Source organism: Ornithorhynchus anatinus, chromosome 1 (assembly GCF_004115215.2).
Source record: "Ornithorhynchus anatinus isolate Pmale09 chromosome 1, mOrnAna1.pri.v4, whole genome shotgun sequence".
Taxonomy (NCBI): domain Eukaryota; kingdom Metazoa; phylum Chordata; class Mammalia; order Monotremata; family Ornithorhynchidae; genus Ornithorhynchus; species Ornithorhynchus anatinus.
In genome coordinates this window covers 154,295,535-154,315,213 of record NC_041728.1, presented here as the reverse complement: position 1 = coordinate 154,315,213, position 19,679 = coordinate 154,295,535, and the positions used below count along the sequence as shown (strand labels likewise).

The 19,679-nt window shown below is 40.9% G+C and overlaps 1 protein-coding gene across 1 annotated transcript in view; it reads right to left on the bottom strand.

Annotated features, from left to right (window-relative positions):
- LOC100075826 (IQCJ-SCHIP1 readthrough transcript protein) overlaps positions 1 to 19,679 on the bottom strand; it is a 759,724-nt gene that overhangs the window by 571,826 nt on the left and 168,219 nt on the right.

Sequence of the window (19,679 nt, the reverse complement as noted above, 5' to 3'; positions counted from 1 at the left end):
TTTACAGATGAGGGAACTGAGGCACAGAGAAGTGAAGTGACTTGCCCACAGTCACACAGCTGACAAGTGGCGGAGCCGGCATTCGAACCTATAACCTCTGACTCCCAAGCCCGGGCTCTTTCCAATGAGCCACGTGTCAAGCACTGTTCTAAGCCTGGGGTAGATCCAAGGTAATCAGGTTGTCCCAAGTGGTGCTCACAATTCCCATTTTCCAGAAGAGGTAACTGAGGCACAGAGAAGTTAAGTGACTTGCCCAAAGTCACAAAGCTGACAAGCGGCAGAGCTGGGATTAGAACCCACCATCTCTGACTCCCAAACCCGGGCTCTTTCCTCTAAGCCAAGTTGCTTCCTTCTCCTTCTTCTTCCCTCTCTGCAGCCCAGCCTGAATCCACAGTGAACTGATCTTCACAGAACTGTTATGGCTATCTGACACTCTGGGGACAGTGACCCAGATATTTATATATCAACAGCTGCCTGCCTTTATATCATCAACCCAGCCCTCTGTTTACCCTTAAACACTCACCTCTTCATTCTCAAGGACCCAAGGACCTGCATACGATTTGGCAATTAACTCAGAGAATTACTGGATTAAGCAGTTATTGCTGTTGATAACCTCCTCTACAAATCTTAAATTTCTCTGACCTCACCATATCCTCTTGATTCTCTCCCTGTAAGTCAGCCCTTCCCTGTCATCTCTTCCCAGCACCCATCCTCCCCCTCCATCCAACCCCTCCCCACTCCTTGCACAGCCCCATCCCTGTTTTCCTGTCCCAATCCTGGCCCAGTCCTGCCCCTCATCCCCCTCCCTATCCCACACCAATCTCTGTCAGCTCACATCTATCACATCCCTCCCTGCCTCTTGTGCAGTCCTCTACCCCTGCACCCCTCCCCTCCCACGAGCTCAGCCAAGTGCGGCCTGTGGAAACCCCACTCCATTATGAGAAAGCTTCCTTTCACTCTTGATCTGTTCTTGACCCAGTCACTTCTCCTCACTGCTTCTCCTCACCATCACTAAAATTTGGTCCTCCTCAGATGACTCTGTCTTCTCTGCTGCTCTCTCTAGAGGAGACTCATCTTTACCCACTCCCCCAGCTCTTTGGGAAAGAGAGAGGAATCAGATTCTCACTCCCCAGTACTACTTCCGCACCATTCCAATTTCCCCATTCCTCTCTTTCCCTTCCTTTGAGCCGAAATTGTCCTCCTCTACTACCCATTCCGGATACTTATCATGGTTATCTACTACCCCCCGGGCCCCACATCAAACTTTTGAACCATTTTGATCCCTTTCTCATTTTCCTTCTCTCTTTCTCTATCCCTACACTGATCCTTGGGAACTTCAATTCACATAGATGTTCCCGATGACCTTTTCTATTCCTGTTTTCTATCACTTCAACTCCACTGACCTTCTGCTCCACCCCAGATCCCTCACTCACCAACTTGGACACACATTCGATCTCATCTTCTACTCACCGTACAATCTCTACCCTCATGAACTCTGAAATCCCTCTATCTGACCACAACCTCCTCACCTGCCTTCTCTCCCACACACTTCATCCCCTCAGATCTGTTCCCCCTCAGAGACCTCCAATCTTTTAACCCCATCCAATTTCCTCAAAGTCATCACACACCATTTAGTCTCCATACCCAAATTAGCTACCCTTGACAACCAAAATGAGACCTTCAACACCACCCTCTCTGACTGAACTCAATCACTCACTTCCCCTATTGCTTTGGTGTTTGTGTACCACTAATCCACAGCTCTGGATCACCTCCACAGTCAGCTTCCTTCATTCCTGTGCAAGGAGTCACACAGGGCTACTGATGGAAATCTAGATATCAGGCTGACTTCATTCACCATAAGTTAATCCTGGCTTGCTTTAATAATAATTAATAATAATTATGGTATTTGTTAAACACTTACTATATGCCAAACACTGTTCTAAGATCTGGGGTAGATACAGGGTAATCAGGTTGTCCCATGTGGGGCTCACAGTTTTAATCCCCATTTTACAGATGAAGTAACTGAGGTATAGAGAAATGAAGTGACTTGCACAAGGTCACACAACAGCCAAGTGGCAGAGTCGGGATTAGAACCAACGTCCTCTGACCCCCAAGCCCGTGCTTAACTCTGCCCTCTCCTCTGCCCAGCAAAGTAATTTCTCCATCCTTATTGACTCCCATGCCCATTTTCCTTGCCAATTGTTTTGTATTCCTGACTCCTTTCTCAAACCCTCTAACCTCCCACCTCCCCAACCTCTTGCCTCTAATGACCTGGACACATGCTTTATTGAGGAAATTGAAATAGGTACAACTTCCCTAAAAGCTCCCCTGCTCCTCTCCAATCTTTCCTTCCTTTTGCAAACTTCGACTCTCTCATTTTTCCCAGAAGTATCTCAAGAGATCTACCTTCTCAAAATCTACCCTCTCCACCTGTATATTTGACTCCATCCCTTAACACCTTGTCAAAGCACTTGCTTCCTCCCTTCTTCCCTCCCTGATTGCCATCTTCAGCTGTTCACTCTCCAATGGCTTCTTCCCCACTGTTTTGAAACATTATCATGCCTCCCCTATTTTATAAAAACCTTCCTTTGACCCCATAGTTCCCTCCAGTTATTGTCCCATCCTCCTCCTATCATTCCTCTCCAAACTCTTTGAGTAAATTGTCTACAATTTACTATTTCCTCTCCTCCAATTCCCTCCTTGACCCCCTCCAATCTGGTTTCCGTCACCTTCACTCAGCAGAAACTGCCTTTTCAAAGGTTACAAATGATCTCCTTCTTGCCTCCTATTGACCATCCCCTTTTCCTGGAAGCACTATCCAACCTTAGCTTCACTGACATTGTCCTTTCTTGGTTCTCAATCTTGGTTATCAATCTGGGCACTCATTCTCAGTCTTTTTAGCAGTCTCCTTCTCTGCTTCCCACCCCCAACTGTATGACTCCCTCAAAGTTCAGTTCTGCTTCCTCTTCTATTCTACATCTACACCCACTGTCAATCTGTCACTAAATCTTGTTGGTTCAACTTTCACAACATCGCTAAAATGCATCCTTTCCTCTCCATCCAAACTGCCACCACATTAACCCAAGAATTTTTTCTATCCCATCTTGATGACCATACTGACATGAGCCATGTTAGTTTTTATCGTAAGCTTGCTATGGGCAGGGAATGTCTCTGCTTATTGTTATATTGTAGTCTCCCAAGTATTTAGTACACTAAATACAGTTAGTACCATATGATCTGCATACAGTAAGTGCTCAATAAATACAATCGAATGAATTGAATGAATGAATACTGTATCAGCCTTTTTGCTGATCTCCCGGTCTCCTGTCTCTCCTGCTCCAGTCCATATTTTACTCTGCTTCCTGGATCATTTTTCTATAAAAATGTTCAGCCCTTGTTTCCCCTCTCCTCAAGAACCACCAGTGATTGCTCATCCATCTCTGCACCAAACAGAAACTCCTTTCCATCAGCCTTAAAGCACTCAATTACCTTGCCCCCTCCTACTTTATCTCGCTGCTTTCCTATTACCCAGCCCACACACTTCGCTCTTCTAATGCTAACCTACTCACTGTATCTCGATCCCATCTATCTCACTGTCAACCTCTGGCCTGTGTTCTGTCTCTGCCCTGGAACAACTTCCCACTACCTATCCAACAGGCAATCGCTCTCCCCACTTTCAAAGTCTTATTGAATCACAGCTCCTCCAAGAGGTCTTCCTAAGTCCTCATTTCCCCTTCCCTCATTCCCTTCTATGTCAGCCTGGCACTTTGATTTGATCTTTTATTCACTTCTTCCTCAGCCCCACAGCACTTATGTACATATCCCAGTTTATTTATATATTTTAATGTCTGTCCCCCTATCTAGACTATAAGCTTGTTGTGGACAGAGAACATGTCTACCAACTCTGTTACACTGTACTCTCCTATATGCTTAGGCCAGTGTACACAGTAAATGCTCAATAAATATGATTGATTGGTTAATTCCAGAAGTCCAATCCTAGCCATTCAGGATGATTTATCCCAAATCCATAAGAAGCAGTGAAAAGAGCTAGATCCACATAAGAAGATAACATTTAAATAAATCACAGATAAGGGTCCCCTCTCACCTCCAAAATTAGAAGTCTTTTTTGAAAACAGGAGAATGGATGTTTTGTAAATCATCTAGGTCAGCTGCCTTTGAGCAAAGCTTGTTCCAATCCTCCCTCTAAAATCTATTTTGGTCTCTTTTAAGTCACTCTAACATAAACCATATAGATGCTTTTGAATTAAAAAGAAGCAAAGTAGCCTAGTGGAAAGGCCATTGGCCTGGGAGTCAGAGGACCTGGATTCTAATCTTGCTTCTGCCATGTGTTTACTGTACCACGTGTCTACTGATTGATCTTGGGAAAGTCACTAACTTCTCTGAGCCCCAGTTCCCTCAACTACAAAATGGGGATTCAGTAACTATTCTCCCTCCAATTTAGACAGTAAGCCCCATGTGGGACCTGATTATCAATCAATCAATCAATGTTCTAAGTGCTTGGAAGAGTACAACAGAATTAGCAGATGAGTTTCCTGCTCATAATGAGTTTACAGTCTAGAGGGGTGACAGACAGATTATCCTGTATTAACCCCACCACTTAGTCCACTACTTGACACATATAAAGTAGGTGTTCAACAAACAATATTATTATCATTATTAGTAGTAGTAAGAAAAAAGCAAGGTGATATTTTATATTTGAAAAATAAAATTAAGTTTTCTTTGAAACCTTTATCTCACAAACATTGCCAATGAACTGATTTAGAAAAAAAAATCTCCATTTAAAAAGGAAAAAAATACTGAACAATTTGGAAGTTATCTATAAATACTGTTTGTGATTAAAACATAATAGGTCCTCTGGGAAACCACATCACTTCTTAAAGTGGAAGAGAACTGGTATGGAGAACATTTTCATAGAAATGAAAACCTGTCACCCCCACTCTTTAAACTTCATTAAAATAAATTCTAAAAACTATAATATAATCAGTGACCCTAGCAATGATTGCCATTAGAAACTATACATTTTTCCAATATTTTGACTACTCAAACCCCAATAATTTCATGAGCTACTTAGTATGTCAACTGGAGGCATTCTGGTTAGTGACTCAAAAGACTGTTCAATCTGCAAAATATTTTAAAGTATTGTGTAAATTACTATTGAGATATCATCTAGGAAATATTGAGATACTTGTTACAACCTAAAGTAATGCTCTTTTTTCAATTCACTATTTCTAAGAGCCCGGGCTTGGGAGCCAGAGGTCATGAGTTCTAATCCCAGCTCTGCTGCTTGTCAGCTGTGTGAGCTTGGGCAAGCCACTTCACTTCTCTGTGCCTCAGTTACCTCATCTGTAAAATGGGAATGAAGACTGTGAGCCCTATATGAGAAACCAAATTACCTTGTATCTATCCCAGCCTTAGAACAGTGCTTGGCACATAGTAAGCGCTTAACAAATACCAACATTATTATTATTATTTTTGGTTTACAGTTCATTAGGATTTCCTTTAATTGAGAAATATTATCTAGCAAAAGCTGAAAGCTGAAGCAGTGTAGCCTTATGGATAGAGCGAGGGTTTGGAAATTAGAAGAACCTGGCTTCTAATCCTGGCTCTGCCATTTGCTTGCTAGGTTACCTTAGGCAAGTCACTTCATTTCCTGTGCCTCAGTTTCCTCATCTGTAAAATGGGAATTAAGACTATAAACTCCAGCTGGGACATGGACTGTGTCCAACCTGATTATCTTGTACCTGCCACTCAGTACAGTGCCTCACATATAATAAGCATGTAACAAATATAATAAAAAAGTGCACTTGAATAAATGTCACATCCATCAGTTTAGAAAGAGACAACATTTTTCACTGAACAAAGAAATTCATTTCAAAATATTTTTTCAAAAGCTTCTTGTGCCAGGGAATGTGTCTGCCAACTCTGTTACATTGTCCTCTCCCAAAGGCTTAGTACCATGCTCTGCACACAGTAAGCACTCAATAAATATGATTGGTAGATTGATTGAAAAACATTCCAAAATATCAGATGCTCCTCAAATAATAATTGTGGCTCGAAGTGTCATTCTCTCGTTGATATGTTTCCAAGCCACAAGAAATGTTACTCGGTTTAGAAAAAGCATCTTTTTTTTAAAGCATTCTTAGTCAATGTTTATAGAGTCAAAATAGTGAATAAGGAAATCAGGTTTCATCTCTGCTGTATTTGTTTTTAGTGCATGCCTCTGTCTTATATTTGAAGAGTCGTCCTGCTGCTAATGCCTTAAATCCCAATGTCATTTAGATTATTACTTTTGCTTTGCTCACAGCATGCGAATGCATAATTCAATAAAGCACGAAATATTTCAGAACACTTACATTTGCAGACTGTTTGTCACGGCTACCCTTCCACCGGATTGGGTCCTGCCTGAGACTCTCCATGGTACTGAAGGGAGTTAGCCCTGCCGATTTGAAAGTGATCAGCAGTTTGCTCCGCACAGCATTGAGAGATACCCAGAAAGGGCTAAACTAAAATGCAAAAACCCCCGAGCATGGAGAAGAAAACATTCCAAAAAAGTGTTGTTGCACATTGATATCAACTACAGCTCAGGGTGCAAACCTCAGGCTTGTGCTGTGGAATACTTCAGTCCTTTCTGGAAAATGGCTAGCTCTTTGGAAGCTGCAACAGACTGATTTTTGCCACTTTTCTTCTAAATGAAATCACAGACTTCCATAAAATACTTATGCATAATGCAGAACATAAGCTCCTTTCATCCAGAAACAGCTTGCACATTTCATCCCATCAATGCTTCGATTAAGCAAAGACTAGGAACGCTATTGTAAAACCACTGGACACAGGTATGTCTCTCTCCAGCTTTGTTATCTGTGTGTTGAAGATTATCACAGCACAAAGCAAGCTCTCATGGTTCTCATGGATAATCTTTTAGAATGAGCAGTTTAAAAATCCACATGACACCCCATGATGTCATTTCTAAAACAGGTCACAGTTGCTGTTGTATGGAGATGAAGTCTATCTAGTGAAGTGTTTGGCATAATGAGTTTCTTTAAAATACACCTCTTCTTGAGAGCTTCGTCTTTTTATAAAGAACTTAACTACCACTGCGGTTCCCAGGGGAAAAGAATAATTTAGCAACACAAGGAATATTTTAAGCAGAAGCAGCATGACCTAATGTTTAAAGCATGGGCTTAGGAGTCAGAAGACCTGGGTACTAATTCCAGCTCCACCGCTTGTCTGCTATGTGACCTTGGACAAGTCGAATCACTTCTCTGTGCCTCACCTACCTCATCTGTAAAATGGGGATTAACACCGTGGGTTCCATGTGGGACATGGACTGTGTCAAACCTGCTTTACTTGAATCTACCCCAGCACTTAATATAATGCCTGGAACATAGTAAGCACTTAACAAATGCCATTAAATTAAAAAAAATTAAAAAAATAATTTCAACATCAAGTTCAAAAATGAAGTTTAGTTTCTACTTTGCAGCACAAAGAAATTCAACGTACCTTGTTAGAATAAAAATTCATTTTAAAACCTTGAAGATTTTTCTAATCACTGGCATTATTTCTTAAGTGAATATCTGTTTCATGTAGTCATCATATCACCAAATATTTTAGGAACTAATGAATATGCAAACTCAAGCTATGACTTTGTTTCAATAGAGTGTGCCTTTTTTTCTCATTTTAGGTATCAACTGTATCAAGGATTTGGGGTCTATAAATCTCAAATAGAAATAAACTTTGGACATAGATTAGAATCAAAATGTCCAGAAGGCCCATTGCAAAATTGCCTTGCCTTCTTCCAGGTGAATGAAAGCAATGTTCAGATGGATGTTTGTTCTTCTCCTTCACTGGTTACCACTCTACAGTTATTCAAGTAAATTATGTTCATGAGAAACTTCAATCAATTCATAGTGCTCATTGAGTGCCTTCTGTGAGCAAAGAACTGTACTAAGTGCTTGGGGGAGTTCAATAAAATTAGAAGACACCATCCTCATGCTCAGCGACCTTTCATTCAAAAGTTTCTTTTACCCTTTTTCCTCTTCACGACTCTGTGGACCCCAGTCAGGGTTTCCAGTTGTCCAAAAATTCACAGAGAGTCTGTAATGATGAGTTAAAATTGATCATGTCCATAAAATCTGTAAAAATATTGGAGACTGCCACACTGCAGTGTAGTCAAGAGGAATCCTATCTTCTCAACACTGTAACCCAAGCCCTCCTGCACCCCTTCATAAATCACATCTTTTTATTTTGAGTGTGGGGGTGAAGAGCTGGTGGGAGTTTTAGGGAGGGAGCATTATATTTGGGAGGGGTCAGGGCTTCAAAAAATTAACAGGTCTGTAAAACACCATGGAACTGGATAGGGAGCCACCTGCCTGTTATAGTCACTGGGTCCAGGATAGGGTAAACACCACTACCTACCCCTCTTTCCTCCTCCATCTATCCCATTCTCCAGCTATTAAGTGAAACAGTTTCATTCATGTGGGTAAAGTAGCCCTTTCTTCCTCCTGATGTGTGTTCCTGCCTCCTTCCTCACCCCATTTCTGAAAGAACAAATTCGAAGTGTGTACCTCTCTTATTACAAGGTGCGGGGAGGACAGAGTGGCAGGTGCAAAAAAGAAAGAAAGAGGTGCTTTATATTTCTCTTTCTGCTCTTCCCTTCTTCCCTTCTCTCCCTCCTCCTTTTTTCTTCCCTTTCCTTCATTCTTCCCTTCACCTTTCCCCTTCCCTCTCTCCCCCTTCTTCATCTCCTCTTTATCTCTCCCTTATCCTTTTTTCTTCTCCCCTCTTTCCCTCCTATCTCCTCACTCTTTACTTCTCTTCCCCTTCCTCCTATTCTCCACCCTCTTCCACTCCCTCCCCTCTCCACATTAATACCTTTTCCTTCTGATTCCTAGTGAGTTTTCCAGGGAAGCAGGGCCAGGGCACTCTTACTTTGGAGTTCTGTGATAATAATAATAATAACAATTGTGATGTTTGTTAAGCATTTACTATGTACCAGGCACCATACTAAGCCCCGGGCTGGATATGAAGAAATTGGGTTGGACACAGTCTCTGTCCAACATGGGGCTCAGATTCTGAATCCCCATTTTAAGTTAAGGTAAATGAGGCCCAGAGAAGTGAAGTGACTTGCCCAGGGCCACACAGCAGAAAAATGGTGGGGCCGGGATTCAAACCCACGACCTTATGACTCCCAGGCCCATGGTCTAGCCACTACACCAGTGGCAGGAGGCAACAGGGAGGGAGAAGGAAATTGTGGTTTATCAGCTGCTTTCTAATTGTCCCTGATTTTCCTCTGTACCCCCGTACCTGGATTTGCATGCTCTACAGAGCCCTCTCCCTACTTGCTGGGCACTCAGCATCACTTAGTCTAGGGAAAAAATCAAATAATGCCACTACCCAATCACAGTTTTTCATTATGCAAAATTCTGTCAAAAAAAGTTTGAAATTCAAATTTTTTTGCTCAGTTTAGAACAATCATTTATAATAGTTGGCAAACTTAACCTCAGTGCCAAGCTTTAATAGAAAACATCTTAGAATATTACTTTAAATGAATCATTCATTCCAGTGGTAAATGTAACTTTCCATTCCCTGATACTTTTATTTTTAATCCAAGCTCAACGTATTAGCCTCAATATGTGAGCTATAATTAATAATAATAATGTTGGTATTTGTTAAGCACTTACTATGTGCAGAGCACTGTTCTAAGCGCTGGGGTAGACACAGGAGAATCAGGTTGTCCCACATGGGGCTCACAGTCTTAATCCCCATTTTACAGATGAGGGAACTGAGGCACAGAGAAGTTAAGTGACTTGCCCACAGTCACACAGCTGACAAGTGGCAGAGCTGGGATTTCAACTCATGACCTCTGACTCCAAAGCCCGTGCTCTTTCCACTGAGCCACATCCTCTCTATTAAAAAGTATTTGATACCCTTCTTTGTAAATAAACTTAGAGAAGTAAACTACAAGAAGACCTTAAAATAATGCTTTAGTTGAGTTTTTCTACCTTGCTAGCAATAATAGGATCATATTATGTCTAATTTTATGTTGAATGTTAATGGAATAAGTATAATGCAAGATCAGTTTTGCTGCAGTGTCTAAAACTAAACTCTGATACCACTGAATGTATCTGTCTCAAGAGAAATTGGACTAATTCTGACATACAACCTAAGGTTTTCCTCATGGTAGTACAAAATGAAATTTGTTTCAAGATATACAAGTAACTCCCATAAGTGGAACAGCATTTTGAGTAAACCTGGAAAAATTATCCAGGAATTACAAAATTGGAGTGTAGCGATATTTCAGCAGACATTCAAATTTTGGCAGGAGGTTTTAGAAATACATTTTCATAAAAGCTTCAGAAACTTGGGAGTGCTAAACAGTTCTGCAAAATATGTGCTGCCTCTCTCCTTGAATTTTGGGTTCAGATATACTATGTTTGCCCAACTCTACAATCAAAGAAAAAAAAAATCCTACAAGACTGTAGGCAACCAACTATTTTCACATACAAGTGTTTACTGTTCCTAAGACCCTTTCATCTAGGGAGAGTTCTAAAAGATAATTACACAGTTTCCAGCTGTGCAGAAATACTGCCCAACAGATTTGAAACTCTTCTCAGCTTGGACAACATATGGTTTCTGAAGAGCACTTAGAAAAAAATACCAAAGTTAACAATAAAAATAAAGGATATAAACAACCATACGAAATCCTGGCTTAGTGGAAAAAGCATGGACTGAGGAGCCAGAGGACCTGGGTTCTAATCCTAGCTCTGACAATTACTGTCTCTGTTTCCTTGGATGAGTCACTTAACTTTTCTGTGTGTCAGTTTCCTCAACCGCAAAATGGTGATTAAATCCTTGTCCCTCTTGCTTAGACTGTGAGCCCCATGTGGGGCAGGGATTGTATCCAACCTGGTGACCTTGTTTCTGTCCTAGTGCTTAGAACAGTGCTTGGTACACAGTAAGCGCTTGACAGATGTTATTATTATTATTACTATTACTAAGCACTGGGAGAGATACCAGATAATCAGGTTGGACACAACCCCTGTCCCACATGGGGCTCAGAGTCTTCATCCCCATTTTTCCATTTGGGGTCTGTTTCCAACCTGATTACCTTGAATCTCCCCCAGTGCTTAGAACAGTGTTTGACACGGTTTGACAGAGAAACAGTGTGGCTCAGTGGAAAGAGCACAGGCTTGGGAGTCAGAGATCATGGGTTTGAATCCCGGCTCTACCACTTGTCTGCTGTGTGACTGTAGGCAGGTCACTTAACTTCTCTGGGCCTCAGTTACCTCATCTGTAAAATGGAGATTAACTGTGAGCCTCCAGCGCTTAGAAGAGTGCTCTGCACATAGTAAGCGCTTAACAAATACTAACATTATTATTATCTTTCCAACTGCCACTTTAGCACTTCCATGCTACCTAACATCTTGGGTACTCACAATTCCATTAGCACTATTAATTTCTCCTATCTGTAATTTATTTTAGTTTCTGTATCCACCAGGCCCTATTGTAACTTCCTTAGGGGCAGTGATCATGCCTTCGTATTCTAGTATATTTAGTATAATGTGCTCTGCATCACCCCTCTAGACTGCAAACTGCAGGAAATGTGTCTACCAACTCTCCCAAGCACTTAGTACAGTGCTCTGCACAAAGTAAGCACTTAATAAATGCAACTGATCCATTGACTAGGTACTCCCAAAATACCCCTTATTGATTAACTGTAAATCTGTATAAAATGTACTAGTGTAAAAGGAAGGTCATTTACATTTTATTATACTTAAGAAGTCACTGTCTCTAAGAGATTTGCTCAAAAATACGTTTTGCCTGTTTTTCATGCTATGTTAATTCAGTAATTAAATGCTGACTTTTCTCATATTATCTACTGCAATATTGACAAACAAAGGTTGTAGGATGGTGTGCAGAGGGATTGAAATGTAATTAAAAGAGCTGATAAGTGGCTATAAAAACTAAAGGTTTGAATTTGGTCAGTATAGAGGTTAAAAAAGAAGTATTCCTATTCCACCCTTTCCCATTTTCGCCTAGAACATCAGCAGCAATAGTGAAAAATCTGATGTGTAATCATAAAACTAGTCGGCCTCAAAGTCTACAGTCTGGGTCTAAATCAAGGGCACCATGATTTATCTAACTGCAAAGCTGGAATCAGGGTACGGCAGATATGATCTGTCTGAGGAGAGACACTTTGAATGTGCTTGCAATGAACTGCAAAAAATATGACTCTTTCTCGAACATCTCTCTCCAAAACAGAAAAGCTAATCTACAAGCCTATGGAATTCAAACACATAAAATCAAGAGGATGTGGGTGTGCAAAAGAGGGTTGATGTCACCAATGACGAACGAATTGGAGGCCAAATTATATGAATGACAAATACTGCACATCACAGTAAATAAGGGCAATATTTAACGTCAGTAGTCCTGAACAGCTCTTGCAAGAACAAAAATATTTTTTAAAAAGTACACTTTTCTAACCGTTTAGACTGTGAGCCCGTGGCTGGGCAGGGATTGTCTCTATCTGTTGCCGAATTGTACATTCCCAGCACTGTGGCTCTGCACACAGTAAGTGCTCAGTAAGGGGTTCCCTTTCCCTTTCCCTCAGCAGTGTGCTCATTTGTATATATTACTTATTACCCTATTTATTTTCTTAATGAGGTGTACATCCCCTTGATTCTATTTATCTTGATGATGTTGCCTTGTTTTTGTTTTGTTCTGTTTTTCTTTGCTGTCTGTCTCCCCCGATTAGATTGTAAGCCCATCATTGGGCAGGGATTGTCTCTATCTGTTACCGAATTGTACATTCCAAGCGCTTAGTACAGTACTCTGCACATAGTAAGTGCTCAATAAATACTAGTGAATGAATGAATGAATTCGATTGATTGAATGAATGAATAGCCCATTAGTCATAGCTTATGTTATGAATGATGGATGAAGTTTTCAATCCCACGCTTAAAAATGGGAAAATGTGACTTGACCTATACTATAACTGAAATCTCAAAGGATTTCTAATGCATGTGAAATGTAAACTCTGTAAGCTCTTTGCAGGCAGGAAAAGTGCCACGTCCTTAATCTGTACTTGTCAAAACCATTGCCCCACTTGGAGCTTCAGTAAATGCTGCTGCTAATATTACTATTACTATCACTAGTACTAACTACTACTAACTTCTATCACTACGACTGATATAATAGTAGTGGTATTTGTTAGGCACTTACTATGTGCCAGGTACTGTACTGTGCTCTGGAGTGGATAAAAGAAAATCAAGGTGAACACAGTCCCTGTCCCATGGGGCTCACAGCCTCAATCCCCATTTTACAAATGAGATAAGTGAGGGCTAGAGAAGTGAAGTGAGTTGCCCAAGGTCACATAGCAAATGAGCGGTGGAGCTGGGTTTAGAACCCATGACCTTGTGATCCCCAGGCCCGTGCTCCATCTGCTACATCATGCCGCTTCTCTAATCACCCTTCCAAAATGATACATGTGCCTCAACCCTGAAACCACGGGATCGAAGATCTATGCCGAGGAATTGATTATACTGTCAGTTGGTTGGGCAGTGCACTCACCCTTCATCCCTGCCTGTCATGTTCCTAGTAGCCAGCTACAGGCAGAACCAAAACTAGACCCCAGATCTCCTGATTCCCAGAGTAGTGTTCTTTCTAGTGGACAAAGAACTGGGCTCAACCTGCATATGTGAATACTTTCTATATTAAGGGAGAAATGGGGACAAGAAAGGAGAGAAATAAGGCCAAAAGAATAGTATTGGTAGCAATGATATTTCTAATGATGGTATTTATTTAGTCCTTCCTGTCTGCAAAGAGCACAGTACTGGGATCAGATACATGGGTATGATTTTGACAAGGTCCCTGGCTCTCGTGGGGCTCAGAATCTAAGGGAATCTAAGGGAAGCGTTGTTGTCTAGTGGAGAGAGAATGGGTCTGGGAGCCAGATGACCTGGGTTCTGATCCCAGTTCTACCACACTTACCTAGTGTAATTGGGCAAATCACTTAATTTGTCTGTGCCCCGATTTCCTCATGAGTTAAAGGGGATTCCATATCTGCTCTATTTCCTTCTTAAACTGTGAGACTCTTGTGGTTTAGGGACTCTCTTGAGTATCTTATATCTACCTCAGCGCTTAGTACAGTGTTAGGTACTTAGTAAACACTGAACAGGAGTGGCCTTTCAGAAGGGAGGATGCTACACCCAGTCAAAAGTATCTACTGGGCTCATCTGGTGTAAAGAGCACTGTACCGAGCACTTGGGAGTCTCCAATCCAATGGGGTTAGTAAACATGACCTCATTTTGCCCACCAAAGATTTTTCAAGAATGGACTTGCTTGGAGTGGATCCTTGCATATCTCATTGATTCCCTCTTCTTCTTTGGGAGTTCTTAAAAATGTCCCACCCTCCCACAAAATGGGTTTCTTCCTCCCTGGTGTTCTGGGACATTAAATCCCATATCTCCTATCCCCTCTCTCCCTCCAAGAGGAGGGATCTTTTTTTACTTCTTTACTTATACTGTGAGTCCCATGTGGGGCAGGGACTGTGGTTCAACCTGATAAACCTTTTATCTACCCCAGCACTTCTAACAGTGCTTAACAAACAGTAAGCACTTAACAAGTATTATTATCATCAAATACCATAATTATTATAAATTGTGAAATAGACGTGCAAGGAGGGATGATACAATAAAAATACTAAGCAAACATCGAATTCAAAGACAAATTCTCAAAACTGAAACAAAAAGGGAAAAGTGTTTAAAGGAGCAGAGTTTGAGGCTCCTCTCAGCCCAGAGTTTGACTCCCAACTACAGGCATAGTGACTACCTCTGTTTTAGTAGCCACCACAGTAATCCAAGGGTTCTACATTGTACACCGGCCTCATGTTACCACTACTTTTGTGCTTTCCACACAGTGGTGTAAGACAGTGTTGAGACTGTGCCCCAAGGATGAGAAGAGAGGGAGAAGAGGAAGAGAGAAGACAGAAGGGGAACAGAAGCATAAGATCACACTGATTTTGCTTTATTCAGCTCCTAACATACATGGTTCTGACATGACTGTTGTGCTTGGATATAACAGACTTCTTTGTAAGGTATTTTTCTTTCTTGTCTCCAGGATGCCCGGGGCAAGTCTGATTAGCATTAAGTGCCATTTTGATGTTAACAAGTATTTCCAGATGCAGACAAGACTGATGATGTTGAAGCCATAAAGTAGAATTTTTCTGTACTCTCCTAAGAGTGTAGTACAGTGCTCTGCAAACAATAAGTGCTCAGTAAATACCATTAATTGATTGATATAGTCTTTCCTTTCGATAAAATATCTGCATGTGTACACTTGTCCATTTATGTTTGTGAGCAGAAATCAACTGTATTAAGAACTGAGGTTTATCAAATGACTAGGTTGGCCATAATAATATATTGTTGTAATTAGCCAGCCATTGTCATTACCAGTGTCTTTAAATTTATGCGAAATTATGTCAACCAGACAACTTCAAAGAAAATAGCATAGCTTAAAAGGTAAGCTTGAAATATAGCTAGTATTTGGGTGTGACAGTCGGTATCTGTTTATATTCTTTGGGTTTTTCTCTACTGAAACCAGGTCAAAGACAATATTTTGCATAAATACTGATTTCAAATTTCACAGATCAGTTCATGTGTGGGGCAGAAACCATCCATGCTGATTCGTTCGCCAATGCAGCAGTGTGGGGCTAATATTGATTTTGGAGGTCAGTGCACTTAGTCCTGTTATCTATTACTTATAAATAACATGGCATCTCATAGTCTCCAAAAAATACTGTTTAATCCTTCAGGATAGGCTAAATAGTGACAAACCTCCCCTCATCCCTCCCAAGGAGAAGAGATTCTGCTGTCACCCCAGGGGTAAGAATGAGCTACTTTAAAGACTGTCATGTACTTCATAAAGACTAAACATTTGCTATCATTTCATGGAGAGTTCCATTATTATTATTCTTATTATTAGTAGTAGCAGTAGTAATATAATTTATTACATTCGTTAATAATAATGGTATTTGTTAAGCGCTTACCATGTGCAAAGCACTGTTATAAGCTCTGGGGGGATACAAGGTGGTCAGAGAAGCAGCGTGGCTCAGTGGAAAGAGCATGGGCTTTGGAGTCAGAGGTCATGGGTTCGAATCCCTGCTCGGCCACCTGTCAGCTGTGTGACTTTGGGCAAGTCACTTAACTTCTCGGTGCCTCAGTTACCTCATCTGTAAAATGGGGATTAAGATTGTGAGCCCCCAGTGGGACAACCTGATTCCTGTGTCTACCCCAGCGCTTAGAACAGTGCTCGGCACATAGTAAGCGCTTAACAAATGCCAACATTATTATTATTATTATTAGGTTGTCCCACGTGGGGCTCACAGCTTTAATCCCCATTTTACAGATGAGATAACTGAAGCACAGGGAAGTTAAGTGACTTGCCCAAAGTTACACAGCTGGCAAGCAGTGGAGCCAAGATTAGAACCCACAACCTCTATTTTGTGTGAAGCACTATATTATGTACTGTGAAAAAATACTAGACTAGGAATTCAGATACCATCTTTGGTCCACAGAGGGCTGACAATTTTACAATTGGAAGGGTGGGTGAATATAGGCTACTGAGTAGTGTATTCCAGTACTTCATTAATTCCTGAATCAAGAAGTCTTCCTTATTGAACCTAAATTAATGTTGGTATTTGTTAAGCGCTTACTATGTGCCAAGCACTGTTCTAAGTGCTGGGGTAGACATAGGGGAATCAGGTTGTCCCATGTGGGGCTCACAGTTTTAATCCCCATTTTACAGATGAGGGAACTGAGGCACAGAGAAGTTAAGTGACTTGCCCACAGTCACACAGCCGACAAGTGGCAGAGCTGGGATTCGAACTCATGAGCCCTGACTCCAAAGCCCGTGCTCTTTCCACTGAGCCACGCTGCTTCTAAATCATTGTTGGTGCAATTTTTACCCATTTCCTTGTATCCCATTCTCAGTATAAGTTGATCACAATCTATCTCTATTTTCAACATTGCAACATTTCATTTTCCTGAAGACTGTTTTCAAATTTTAGGCTTGCCTAAAATGTATTTAGGCAAATAAATCTCAATTCCTTTGAACCTTTCTTTACAATTATATTTCCCAGTTCTTTCTCTTTAAAAAAGAATCAACATCACCACGCCTATTGGCTTTTCTAATAGCTCCAAAAGGCTAATTTTCATTTTAAACAAAAGCAGCAGCAGCTTTATTAAACTGGACAACTGCAGTTTTCCAATTCTTCTTTATCTGCTCCAAAGTTACACTAATAAACTATTAGACATCATGTTGGTTATGTAGCTAATGATAATTGTGGACTGGTGAATAGAGCATGGGCCTGGAATTCAGAAGGTCCTGGGTTCTAGTTTCAGCTCTGCCACTTGGATGCTGTGTGGCCTTAGGCAAATCATTTAACTTTTCATTGCCTCAGTTACCTCATCTGTAAAATGGGAATTGACTCTGTGCCCCATGTGGGACATGGACTGTGTCCAACCTGATTAGTTTGTGTCTGCCCCAGTGCTTAGTAGAGTGCCTGCCACATAGTAAGTGCTTAACAAATACTATTAAAAAAAAAGATTTATCCAGGATGTTGTAATATTCAGCCAATAAAACAAAACTTAGATCACACATGAGTGGTGATTTATATGACATTTGTTTTGCTACATTTAAATCAAATTCTTCAAAAACATAGCAAAAATGAGACATTTGGGGAAAATATAGCAAAAGCAATTTGAATATGTAATTTTCCATATTAATTTATCTCAAGCATCCTGATCTAACAGTGGAAAGTTGAGCAAATATTTTCCTACATGGTAGAACAGAGACCTCTGGTGGTATTCAAGCCAGTTATGAAAAATCCATCCATTCCTGGACATAAAATCCATGTTCACCTATTCAATCTGCAAACATCTCTTCAATAGTTTTTCACCTTTCCTATTTTTAAGGTCATTACCCCAGTCAGTTGCCTATCTGTACAGACATAATTCAATATTATGAAGACTTCATTAAATTACTCTACTGATTGATTATAGTGTACATATACATAAACCACAATGCCTTTTTTCCAAAATCAGTATTAGATTTAGAATACACTTAGGTTTTCAACTTCTGAGTAAATGTAATGTAATGTAGAAGGAAAGCTACTCATACTGCATAATCTTATTGTGATTATGTCACAATATTAGGTCAAACAGCTCAGCATAATGATAACATGGAATATCAGTTATTCTCTCCAAAGTGAATCAGAAAGATATGCCCTTAGCATATAATTTATAAATCTGGATATAAATGGAATGTTCTATGCACAGAACTTCTAAATATAGTCAAGAGGTAGAACTCTTTGTGATTTTTTTCCCAAATGTTTTCTGTTGAGGAGTAAAATTAAATAGCTCTAACATTTAGTGATATATTTTGCCACCATCATTAAATGTGTATGTCCAACTACAAAACACACATGGCCCATTTGTAGTTATCTTTCCCTGGAAATTGTTGTTTCCTAACAACATAAAGACATGATATTTAAAGCTTAACCTGGTGATACCGTTTGTTTCCCTTAGGTCTTTTCAGAGAGGATAAATCAGTTCTGTGACAGGATAATTGATTTTTACTTCAGAAGTAAAATGGCTGGGTCATCTCTCTTTTTCTGTCATCTCTGGCTGGCAATCACATAACCCTAACCCTAACCCTCACTCCCCACTTTCTGGCCTTACTCGCCTTTCTCCCTTTGCATTGTCTTATGCCATCGCATTGTTTCCGATCCATAGGAACACCACAGACACATCTATCCCAGAAAGCCCCGCTCTCCATCTGCAATCATTCTGATAATATATGAAAAGAGTTTTCTTGGTAAAAATATGGAAGTGGTTTACAATTGCTGTCTTCCGCTCAGTAAACTTGAGTCTCTGTCCTTGACTCTCTCCCATGCCGCTGCCCAGCATGGGTGAGTTTTGACTTGTGGCAGATTGCTTTCCACACACTAGCCACTGCCCAAGCTGGGAATGGAATGGGCAGGCCTCTGCTTGACTCGCCCTCTCATAGCCGAGACGAGTATAGCCCTGGAAACTCTCCTGCCCCTCTTAAAAACTTGCCCATTCTTCATTTCCACTATGGCTATGAAAGTACTTCCCTCATTTCTCTGTGATCCCCATTTGCCAGCACAATCCCTGAGCTGTTGAACCATTCCCACTGTCTTTTCCCATCCTATTTCTCAGCTAGTGTTGACTTTAAAATTTGTATCAGGAATATACCAACCTCTTTCCCAGCTGCAGCCCTCTGGACCACGGGGATGTGGTGGAGTATATTTAGGGGTATGGAAGATGTGAGTGGGAGGGTCAAGGTGGCGATAAAGGGAAATGGGAGATACCAGGGAGGAAAGACCTGAATATTTTTCTTCCAAATAAGAGCAGACAAACTAATCTTGGATGTTTGGATTCCTTCTGGAGATCTTCCGCCCAGTGAAGGAGATTACAATGATCACAAAATGCATAAATCCTCCCCCAGTGTTAGGGAGAGGCTAAAAGCAAGCTATAAACAATGTCCCTGGGCCATTCCAAGTAAACACTCAACAGTCCTAGAGCCCTAGAAGCCAAGAACTTGGGCAAGGGCAGTATAGCAAGCAGTGAAGTAATTTG